This window comes from Limanda limanda, chromosome 15, assembly GCF_963576545.1.
Source record: "Limanda limanda chromosome 15, fLimLim1.1, whole genome shotgun sequence".
Lineage (NCBI taxonomy): Eukaryota > Metazoa > Chordata > Actinopteri > Pleuronectiformes > Pleuronectidae > Limanda > Limanda limanda.
In genome coordinates this window covers 11,337,444-11,347,447 of record NC_083650.1, presented here as the reverse complement: position 1 = coordinate 11,347,447, position 10,004 = coordinate 11,337,444, and positions in this window count along the sequence as shown.

Here is a 10,004-nt window from a genome sequence, read left to right as displayed (position 1 = left end):
ACTTGCCTGGCCATTAAAGGGAGACTGTTAAAACAAGGAGCAACGTGACAGAATTTGATGTATTTAAAAAGCTTTATTTTGGGGATCCTACCTAATTGGAACGCTGAAACGTGAAGGTTAATGTTGTCAAACAATTTGGAGAACTTTAAAGTCTGTTTCGGAGGCTGAACTCTGACATGTTTCATGGGACACATCAGTTTGTCCCAGGAGTCGACGGATGTTGTCTTCTGATCTGTCCCATTAGAAGCTTCGTTTAGGGGTTTGGGGACAATGTCTCTTCAATTAAACTTTCTAAATAGTTTTTTTCAGAGATTTTTGTTGGACTATTTCTGATACATCCTGTTTTACAAGTTTCGTATCTTGTGTGTCCTTTGCTTGTTTTGCTTCCGGTCTTTATCAGGTTTAGGGTTAACCTCCATTGTGGATTTAGTCTCTGTGCTCTCCGGTCGACTTTGTCAGTTCGTCCGCTCAGTTTCGGCTCTGGCGAAGGTATACGCTTTACACAGTGCCATTCTAGTTCAGGCTGTAATTCCACAATCCTGAGTTTTGCCAATTTTTTTTTTTTCTTACTGGATTTTCAGGTTCTTTTGATTTCCTCGATGTCTTGTGCCTGCTCCCCTCACAACAGAGACTGCAGATTTGCCGTTATTAACTATTCTTCTGCAGTGACCTGCTACATAATGATGGATGACATTGGCCATATCCATCAGGCCCCGGTGGGTCACTAAAAATTCCTAGAAATGATGTGAACCATATGCCACAGCCGTGACTGTCACAACTTAACACTTATTAAATCTGGCATTTTGGGTTAGGGCCTGAGGCGGTGCTTTCTAGCGACTACTGAGAGAAATTAAAAAGGAAAAAAAACAATAATGAAATTTGTCACAGAAGAGCGTTTTGATATTGCTCCAGCAAAGTTGCAGACACTTACAGGATGAGAGGCCAGAGCTGTTCTGATGGCTCAGGAGAGATCCAACAGCTTTACGTTGTACTTTGGTGACCTGTATGGCACTCGGTTTTGTTGTTTAGAAAAAAAATACTTATTCAAGCCCTCAAATTAGTTGGATCTACAAGCAAAAGCCAGAAAACACTTAAACTCTTGAAACATGATGTAGGAAAGCTGAAACAAGCCTGTGACCAAAGACGGCTGACTTCATCGACACAGGACTTCAAAGACGAGCTGCGTCTCTACTGTATAGCCTCAGGCAGGCTACTCATCAATCTGGTGACAGCGCTGAGGTGGTGCTATACATCCCCAAGATAGCATCACACATCAAACAAACTCTGGAAACACTAGCCTGCTCTTTGGCTGCAGAGGATCAGATTGGAGCCCACACATGGCCTCACATGAAAAACGCACTGTACATGTGGAATGCCTAAACACACTACCGCTCTCCTGTTTGCTTTTTAACTGCAGACTTTCGCGATCAGAGATCAGTGTCACGATCTCACCTCGCAATCAAAACACCGAACCTGTGTGTGGTGTTAACCTCATGTTACACGGGTACGATGTTAAATCAGATTTGACATTCGATTGCTTTCCTTTACATTCAGGGGTCAAACGTGCACCTGGTGCGGCCGGACTGTTAATAACATGTGGAACCTTAAATATTCCTCTATCTTGAGTTTAATTTGTAAACTCCTTTCAAATGCTGAATAGCTTGAGAGTGTGTCAGGAGGGAGTCGGTGCTCCACCCAAGACGTGTTTGGTGGTCATCCTCAACTACACCTGATAAGAGCTGTTCTTATCAGATGTTATTATAAAAAAATGGAACATCTGCAATGTGTGCGTGTGTCTCTGTTTGTGTTTCATTTCTTTTTCCTCTTTAAAACCTTTTAAAGTATATACACTGACCTTTTCAGGGCCAGTAGACCTCATAGGGACCAGAGCCTGGTCCTAATGAGGCATAGCGTCCTTTCTGAGGTCCTGGTTTAGGTTAGAGGGATAAAATGTGTTTCGAATGTGTTCGTGTGTGTGTGTGTGTGTGTGTGTGTGTGTGTGTGTGTGTGTGTGTGTGTGTGTGTGTGTGTGTGTGTGTGTGTGTGTGTGTGTGTGTGTGTGCACACAGTCCCCCTTTCAGTCCCCATAAGGAAGACAAGTCTCCCTAATGTAAATCATTAAATTCTAAGGTGAATTTATGCTTTCATTTTAGGTTAGGCAAGTAGTAGCTATGGTTACGGTTGGAGTAAGTCTCCGTGCAGGAAAGTAATATAAATCAATGTTATGACCTTTGAAGTCATGGGGACACGACTGTGTGTGCATGCATGTGTAATTGTGGGTATGTGTGTGTGTGTGTGTGATCACTTATAGATAGAAGTGTGCGGCTGATTGCAGACACAGAGCCGGACACTGTCCCCTCACTAATTTCTCTTCAAACACATTGCTAAGTGAAATACAGCCCAGCTATAACTGTCCGTACAGAGAGCGCTGTGTGTACAAAGGGTGACAGCGTATAGATGCTCTGTTGATACAGTATATACAGACAGCAGACACATTCTGTATGCATTATAGAGGACATGGCACCACGGGAGCCCACACACACCACACACAGAGTGTTCAGCCTGCAGGCTCCGGGCAGAAGCAGCCTCTGCGGTGAAGTGCTGTAATTGCAGCTTAACTGTCCGGCACAAACAGTTTGGTCATATCCTGCACGGATGCAAACAAACAAAGGAAGGGGAAGAGAAACACGAGAGCATCATTAAATACCCGATGCTGTCATTACAACTCTGGATCTGCTGGTATTACAAAAGTCCGGAGATTACAGGAGAATGCAAAATATGAGAGGAAACAGGTCTTGGATATTTGACTGCTGGCAACATCATTCGCAGAATTGCAGGAGGAGAAGCAGACTGAAGTAACAGGCAAAGGAATGGAAGTGGGCAAAAAGGGAAGGGAAGTGTGGAGGTAAGAGAGAGAGGGGGGGGGGGGTAAGAGACCGAACGGAGGAGAAACGGGAGGGAGAAGGGTAACATCTGAGTGTAGGAGAACCAGGAATGTTAATCCTCTTTGTATGTCTCCCAGCAATGATTAAACTTTTCTAATATCAGGCATGACGAGAAAAAACAGGTCACAAACGGGTCAGCTGGGGGAGAAGAGGAAAAAACACCCGCAAAGCCGGCGGCTGCGCTCAGAGCAGCACAGCTTTCAAAATCACACAATGAAAAGCAACAAACACTCCGGGGTCCGCGCCAGCCGCGAGAACCAAAGGTCTGTCGTTAGTTAGCATGTGCGTATGAATGTACATCAGCGGGGACGAGTGTACGTGCATATTCCAAACCCGACAAAGTGCAACACGCCGGGCCCGGTTATTCATTCACCACGACAGCCGGAGACACGTGACATCGAGCCCGCTGCTACTGTGTGAAAATGGCCCGAGAAGCTGGCAGGCCGAGGCGGAGTAGTCACAGAGAACCACTTAGCGGCTGCGCTACGCTAATCAGAGGTCAGAGGTCAGCGGCAAACTATGTGTGCATAACCCCTGCACTTCCTGGAAACTCCAGCTCTCCGGAGGAGGATGAAGAGACGACCGGCGCACATTTTCCACAGCACGGGAACGGGAGAGGGGGGGCGGACTGGACGCATCCTTCTTCTTCTCTTCGTTTTGTTTCCCCTCGAGTCTCTCCCCCAGCCCCCGGCTCTCACCACTTTCAATGAGCTGCGTCATTAGCAGCGAGATTTTAAAGATGGGTCAGACGGAGCACGACGAGGGGAAACTGAGGCGGGGGGGGGGGGGGGGGGTGCTCGGGTGGGCATGCATGTGTCTGGTGTCAGCAGGAAGACACATTGGAGTGAAGTATTTCCTTGACTGTCAAGAGGAAAAGCCCTCTCACAGGAGGGCTCAGACATCATAAATCCTCTGTGATTCTTTCCATGCCCCTCTCTCTCGCTCTCTCTTCACCTCTCTCCCTCGCTCTCTCTCTTTCCGAGCCCAAATTCTACAAGTCGTGTCGAACACAATCTGATTCATGATTTCCCCTGAGGGGCTCGGTGAATTAGACCCTCGCAGAGATTAGCAGGCCTCACTTTTCATCAGCGTTCATAGTAACACACAACTGTGTACCTGCAGTCCCCTCCCAGCTTGTCATGCACACACTGGCACAGCGGCTACACTGGTCTGTAGGGTTGCAAAATTCCGGGAATATTCAAAGTTGGAAACCTTCCATGGGAATTAACGGGAATATACGGGAATTAACAGGAATTATCGGGAATAAACTGAAAATGTTGTGGGTAATTTATACTAACTGTGTTTACCGTGTCATATACAGACATAAATATAAACATTTTGTTTTGTCATAGGCTGATTTGAGTCCTGAGGAAACTTTGGGAACTTGACTCTGTGCTTCTGCATCGTTGTGGCATTCTAAACATAGGTCTTTGCACAGTATTTGCAAATGTACACAGCCATTCCTTCTACATTGGATGGGGTGAAATGTCTCCACACATGAGATAGTGCATGTGGCATTGTTCTGTAGAATAAGGTGAGAAAAAAGTTTGTAAAAAAACACTAATGCAATGCCAGAGATATAAATAGTAGATTCGTCTGTACTCATATTTTACAATTGATGGATAAATTAATGGAAATAGGCTAGATGAACAGATGAACAATCCTAAATCAGCATGCTAATATATTTTCCCAAGTAATATCATCGAAACTTACCTGACTAGTCCTGCACACTACAGCAGGCCTCAACAGCCCTGCTGTAGAGTGAAGGATGCTGGGAATTATCTGTGCATGTGATGGAAGAATGCACAGTGGAGGGTTGAAATTCAACGTGCAGCGTGTGCTGCATTCCATACATCTTTAAAATAGAGTTTTGAATGATGTTTTTATTGCTCGGCATCTAATTTGCGTAGTTTTGTTTGAAGCTTAACTTCCCATGGAAAGTTTCTGGAAAGTTTCTGGAAATTTACCGGAAACTTTCCGCCCCTTTGCAACCCTACTGGTCAGTCCACTGGTTTACTTCATTAAGCTCAAACAGCGACATGTTGAATTCCTGTTTTACAGGGCCTTCATTATGAAACAACATAGACGCCCGTACACTTGGTTGGGTTCGTTCACACGCTCTCCCTCTCTATATATATTCTCCGATCAAAAGCAGCGCAGGCCCGATCATTAACATTCTTACACTGAAGGGCGGTTTTATCACTCCAAGCACACGAAGCAGACGCTCCCTTTGAAGCCGAGCTACAGTCCGCATCATCACGTCAACATGCTGCTCCCAATCTAGCGAGGACTCCATCGCTGCGTGAAGGAGTCGCTGTCACAAGCAGCGCAGGACGAGCAGAAATAATCGAATCTGGTTGTTCGACAGTGAGAAAGCCACTGTACGTTTCTTAAGTGTCTGATAGACGGATTTACACCCTCGCTCCTGGAGCTGTTCACTCACTGCACACGTTCCTCAGATTCCTTGATGAAAGGGGGGGGCGGAGCCCAAAGCATGACGGTGCGCAAACACACACATATTGTACTGCTCACACATGAGATTATATATGTCACTTTGCTTTATATGAAGTGATACCACAGGTGCCAGATATTGTTTGTTTATACTGCACATGACTGCCCTCTTCTGGGGGACTCTAACGTGTGTGGTTCAATTTTCAAGCATTCTTAAATCCAGATCACAACTTTTCGCAGAGAATAGAGATCCATCGGTATTTTCAGATCTTGCCTATGCAGTCAATATCTAGTCCTATCTAGGCTTGGTGTGATGATGTGCCACAAGGATTTTAGATTCATGAGAGGTAGAGGAGAGTTCAACAAGCAGTCCAGTGGCTCCAACAGGCCCTCAGGTCTCTGAGCTCCAACTTCTCACTGTTGCATGAATCGCCAGTGCACTCCGTTCTCTGCAGATCCGTGCACGAGCTCCACTCCCAACAGGAAATGTTTTGAATTTTAAAATGCTGGGTCTCATCTCCGGCTCAGAGCTGATTTGATGATTATCCATAAAAAACAACCGATTTTTATTACAATAACACGACACGGCTGTCGGCTACAGCTCTTTGGAATTTGACGTCTTACACGGACCATGGATACATTAAATGATGATGTAGGATTAGCAGCCTGGTAACAAGTTCATGTCACATACATCACACACATTTCAGGCGCTATGATATAGAGCTGGTCTTCTGCTTGTGAACCTAATACCCTTTGGTTCTTCCTCACCCCTCCTCACTCGACTTCCTCCCCTCTCAGGTGCTTGCATCGTCAGAGAGGGTCCCATGTGTTCGCTCATCTGTCCCCCGACACACATTCCCTAAACAAGCACTCTCCAAAACACTGCTGGTTGCCATGGCACTGGTACTGGCCTGGGTAAATAGGAGAGAGGGAATAATGTCCTTAGAGGAAGGGAGTGTTGAATGTAGTTTGGGCAGACGTGTGTGTGTGTGTGTGTCTTTGCCACTGCTCTGCCCCCATGGGAGAGCAGCCTGGCAGAATCATTATGGTCTGTGCAAACACACACTGACATCTCAACTCCAGTCGGCCCTGCCACACACGAACAGGCACTCACACACATCTGCTGATGTACATAAACACACACACAAGTGTACACGCACATTTGGAGCTTGTGTCCACTGCCGAGCGTTCAGTCCGGCTGCGTCAGTGCTCTGCAGATGCTCACTACCGGCCGTTGTGTAGCTGAGCCACATGTGCTCGCTGCTCTAATTGCATGTTTCCTCGTGTTTGCTTACAGAATGACTACTTGTACTGTAGATCTGAAGTACACCACATGTGCTGTCTAGGACTCCTAATCTTGTTTAGTCTGTCACGCATGCAAACACACAGGTAGAACATGTTTAGTCTGCGTGGTTTAAATGCTGCATCACTTAGAATAAAGAGGAGCTTGAAGCGCACAGTTGCCCCCAAAACAGGTTATGAGTAACAGTATCAGTAATGACCAATTACAGCTAACCCATGACACACATTAAAGCACGCATACCCATGAAATTAACAGAGTGCGTGTCTGGGGCATGTTCACAAGCACATACAAGGATGTTCAACCCGACATGATTAACTCGACAGGCCAGGCAGTATGTTGGTTTTACAAATGTAGTGATAAATAGTTCCATGCTAAAACTTTTAATGTAATTGCCAACACAATGCAAAAGTGGAGGACAGGAAAAATCGTTCAGGCCACTAATTTGGTTTAAGCAATTTGGTTTTAAATCTAAAAAAATGCAATAGATACATTTTCAAAGAATCCGTCCTGATGGAGCCTGCGGTAGAGGCCCCTTTAGGGAATTACTGTATGTTCAAGATCCATCGAAAGCAGTCGAACTCTAAAAGGGTTGTTCTTTTTTGACAGAAAGAGTTGCTCCTTGCTGAACCTAAAGGTTCCTCTATGACCTCACAGTGAAGACATGCTTCTGGTTCTAACTCAAACCTTTATTTTTAATGGTCTACTTGTGGGGTCCCTCGTTAAATATAAAAATAAATATTCACACTTTCCAAAACTGTCTCGGCTCCCAAGATCTACAAAGAAAAACCGGTCCTCTCAAAGTCAGACATTAAATATCACACACACAGACTCTCACACACACACACAAAGAGCACCACTGAAGCAGCTAAATTTCAATTAGACACTGATGAGAGACATGAATAGAGGAATGTAAGACTAAGCGAAAGTTTAGTCCACTGTGATTTCCATCTCTCAGTGTCAGACTAGGAGCACATACAGTACAGGGCCCAGCAGACTGAGGTTTGTCGATGTGTGTGCATATGTGAGCACAGAGTGTGTTTGTGTGTCGCACACATTAACAGAATATGCTACACATGCACTCACTGGCTTTGTTATTGCATATATAAACCTGTGATTAATGGAACTCTGGACTGCAGATGAAAATAAAAATGTCTCCAGTATTTGAGGGATTTATTTCATTTGTGATGCTGCAGCATAAAAGCAATCTGCCAAATACTAAGGTTTCAGCCCAAAAACATCTTTGATTCAATTAAGACTGCTTTTCAATGTAAGTCTCTTAATCTCCTCAATTTTCTTAAGTCCCTGTTCTCCTGCCAGCCATATTTGAACTTGCATAGATATCATATGATGTAAGGACGTCAGCTTCATCAAAGTACAGGACCGATGATAAAGAGCACATTAAAGAGATTTACCACTTTTTGGGAGCTGCCTGTGGTTTTCTTTCCATGTAGGTCACCCAACAGAAATGAAGTTAACTAGTTCCCTGGTTACCACTAAGTAGCTTAAAAACAATCCATAAAACACACCTCAGTGCACTTCACAGCCACACATGACGCTCGGTTGGAGAGTGCACAACGGACCAATTCACATGCATGGCAGAACCACCCATTGCATCATCCAACAGCAACGACTGTGTAAATCATAGATATATTTATGAATGATATATGACCCGGTCCGGCCCTCACTTCTGGCCCGGTGGGTGCCCCTGGGCAGCCGAGTCTAGCTGGCCCTCTGTTATGTACCTAATCATCCGGGGTTTTAAGACCACATCTGGAGCTAACCAGGACCTCCAGGCCTGAGGCGGGCCGGAGCGGAGCCCATCGTGGTCAACACGTGCTGCGGCAGAGCAGATGAAGCACCTGGGCTCCTGATACCAGAGCCTGAAGTCTGCAGGCACGGCACAGAATGATGTCTTCTTCTAACTGTTCTGGTCGGACTGCATTGTCCATCTGTAGCTAATAAATCAAACAAATATCAAATTAATCAAATCTGAATATATTTGAACCCTTCCTGACTAGGAAAACATTTCAGGAAAAGTGTGTATGAGGTAAGATTGTGCATTACCGCAGTGCATTGTGTTGCAAGGTTCTTGTGCTGGAAGTGTTTATGATTATTCTGTATGACAAACCCTCAATGAACAACAGGAGCAAGGCTTTGTTAGTTTCAGCACCTCGTAAAACTCCTCCAAACCCGGTCCCTGCTGACCACATCTCTGACTTGCAAAACATTTTGTTCCCAAAACTTTTTTTATTTCAAAATACCCAGTCATAAAGTATTACATTTTATTTAGAGGACAAGAAAAAAATACATATAGTCCAGGCAAAGTAAGTCATTTTGAAGCAAAAAATAGAAGTAATTGTAAAAGAATTTTTAATTTTCAAATTTTCAAAGAAACTTGTAATACAAAAAAAGTTACCCTTCATTGTGTAAAGTTTCATTTTGATAGGAGTAAAGGAAAAAAATGGCCCCATTGGGGTGTATTGTTGCCTGGCCTTATTGGCCCGGATTGGCTCGGTTTGATGATAATTAAACATATTTCCTCAACTAGGATTTCTTAGGGCTTTTAGTATGTTGTTCTGGTTACCTCATAGAAATGATCTATGCTGAAAAAAATTCTGTTACAATTAGTCGGTCGTAAAACGCTACTTTGCCTGGACTAATAGCACTTAATGTATATACAAAGTAAACCCCCCCCTAGGGAGGCACACACAGCACAATCTGAAAATCCCTTCTTTATGTAATCACCTTTTACTGTGGGTGCTACAGTAGTGACACAGCGAGAGGAAACCTCAGGGCGGACAGCCGGAGAAATTAGGCTTTCTGTGACGTTACATAAAACACTGAGAACAGCCTCATAGGTGCAGATGTGAAACAACAGGACACGAAGCAGCAGCCACAGAGCGCTCATGCGATGGCGTGGTCAGCAGTCTGCGGCGTGATTAATCTCCAGGTACGATTAAGCAAACAGCTCATTATCTGCTGCTCTGATGGACGCACAGCACAGTAGCTAGAAGGGGGGGATTTTCCTTGGGACACTGTAAATCCACACTCACCTGAGAGGCATAATTTAAGCAAAACACTCTGGATCATCTGACATTTTTCCCAGGATGCCCAGCAGCGTAACCCCCCCGAGAGACTTTAATCACCGACAGCGGGCTCGTTGAGCGACGGCCAAACACACAAACACGGATCAGGCAGAACCCGCTTGGCACAGCTGTCAATCACGTCTTGGCAACACAGCAGAACTGGAGGAGAAAAGTGTAGGAAACGGTGGATATTGAATTAGCAGAATAACAGGCTTCACG